The sequence below is a fragment of the Sardina pilchardus genome, chromosome 10 (assembly GCF_963854185.1).
Source record: "Sardina pilchardus chromosome 10, fSarPil1.1, whole genome shotgun sequence".
In the NCBI taxonomy this organism is placed as follows: Eukaryota; Metazoa; Chordata; class Actinopteri; order Clupeiformes; family Clupeidae; genus Sardina; species Sardina pilchardus.
In genome coordinates, this window is record NC_085003.1 from 32,023,690 (window position 1) to 32,026,189 (window position 2,500).

Sequence of the window (2,500 nt, forward strand, 5' to 3'; positions counted from 1 at the left end):
CCTCAGACATCAGACTCATCACACATGCAAGAACATCTCCACACATCCAATCAGAGGACTCACAGGGCTGAGGATTCTGCAGTTACTTGGTGACAGCGACTTATACAGTATTAAAGAATAGTAATCTCCAGTCTCCTGCAGATCGATGTGAGATGACCTGCATAATGCCACTGATTCTGCTCATCTAGAACTGAATCTGGAAATGTGCTAGTGGTGGTATCAGATTTCTAAAATGTTGCTGTAAATGATTTGACATTTGAAAGGTGTGTGTGTGTGTGTGTGTGTGTGTGTGTGTGTGTGTGTGTGTGTGTGTGTGTGTTTCTGGTTGTTTGTGCATTTTGTTTGTCTTATTGCATTTACGTGCCAGTTGTGTTGTGCAGTCTGCCTTGTTGGCCACATCGAAACCCTTTTTTTGTACATGACGTGAAACACTGAATGAAAATATTGGACGGAAAAACACACAGACGTTCAAGCTTGAACCCTGACACTCCCACACTTACACTGAGATGCTCTGCCAACATCGCAAATCCTTCATTTTTTTTATTACGAAAGCATAATGACTCCCACTCTCCATTCCTCTCGTTCACACCAAATAACTGTGACATTGAGAAAGAGAGGGCTTGAAGGTTGACACACACACACACACACACGCATATACAGACAGACAGACACACATACACACACACACACACACACACACACACATGAAGCAGAGCGCTTGAAGGTTGATGTGATGGAGTAAGTTGGGGCAGTGGCACCTCCTCCAGTTGCACCTGGCCCCCTCGTGCCTGGACTGCCTCACGTGAGCCTGCTATCTGGAGCGAAACATCTCCATCCCTTAGCCACACTGCTCAAGCAGCCAAGAGGCTCTTTCACACACACGCAGACACACATACACACACACACACACACACATGGACTCACACACTGGCAGATGCACAGAATCATGCATAAACATGCATTTACATTTACATTATACACATGTAGTCAAACACATGCATACACACATGCATGCACATACACACACCATAATGCATGCACTCTCTCTCTCTCTCTTTCACACACACACACACACACACACACACACACACACACACACACACACACGTGCATACTGTATATCCCCCTATGCACATGTACACACACACACACACACACACACACACACACACATACATGTCCATGCATCCGTGCACATACTGATGCTTACATGTTTATGTGTTCAGTTTTGACTGAACCAGGTGTCTTTCATGCACTAGTAAGCCCATAGCCACATTTGTGACAGTGATGACCGTGGCTAATTGCTCTTTATGAAATTTGATTTATTGACAAATGTTCACACCTTCAGGTCCACACACCCCCCACACAGAGAGAGAGTGAGAGAGAGAGAGAGAGATAGTGAGAGAGAGAGTGTGTGAGAGAGAGAGTGACATATGTTTGCCATATCTCTGCATTCTGTACGTGAACCTTGTGTTCTGCTTTGGCTATGTAAAAAATATTTACCATGCCAGCTGAGCTCACATGAGTTGAAAAGAATTGAAATGTGTGTGTGTGTGTATTTGTGAGAGAGAGACATTATTATTATTATTATTATTATTATTATTATTATTATTATTATTAATAATAATAATAATAATAGTTGTTTTTGTTTTATGTCAATGTTTACTTAATTTTCCTCTTCTGTTAAACAGATTTGTCCTTCTATTTGTGTATGTAATTGAGCTTTCACAATAATGTTGCTGTGATGTTCATGCCAATGAAGCTGTCTTGAATTAAATGGAGAGAGAAGAAGATAAAGTGGAGAAAGAAGATGACCACCACTGTCAGCAGAATTCTGACGAGAGGGAGAGAGAGGGAGCGAGAGAGAGGGAGAGAGAGAGAGAGAGGAGGGAGAGAGAGAGATCCATTCAGATATCAGTTACACGGAGATAAACAGACATCCTATTGCATACGGAGCGCCGTGCCAGAGTACATTTCCCATGACGCCGCGGCTCGCGCGGAGAGAAGATGGGTGGTGATGGGAGCCGCAGCGAGCGCTTACTCTGTCAGCTTTGGGAGAGCGGGTGAAGGCCACGGGTCACAGCTCCCTGCCCGCGGCTGCTGTCATTCCTCTTCAAAAGTGTCAGGCGCGGGGAAGGGGTGGGAAAAAAAGAGAAGCGAAGGAAAACACACGTTTGTTTGTGAATCACGCTCCTCGTCATCTGCACCTGTGCCCCCCCGATCTCCCTGGAGACTACTCTTTCATGTTTTCTCTACCTCTCCCACACACACATTCAGACACACTTTCTCTTCATCTTTCTCTCTTTTTATCTATGTTTTGTAACGTGTCAGTCGTCATTAACATTCTAATTCGCTGGTTCTGTGGATTCCTTTGCATTCTCTTTTGTTCCTTAGCGTTTTGTCTACCCCTCCCTTCCTTTATCTGTTGTGCTGTCTTCCTATTGCCCTCTGTCTCTCGTGTTTCATCTTTTGCTTTTCTTATCATTCCCTTACTTTCTGT

The 2,500-nt window shown here is 44.1% G+C and overlaps 1 protein-coding gene across 1 annotated transcript in view; it reads left to right on the top strand.

Annotated features, from left to right (window-relative positions):
• The window catches only part of gjd1a (gap junction protein delta 1a), a 24,268-nt gene that overhangs the window by 19,867 nt on the left and 1,901 nt on the right, over nucleotides 1–2,500 (top strand). The gene's annotated exons all lie outside the window — the stretch shown is intronic.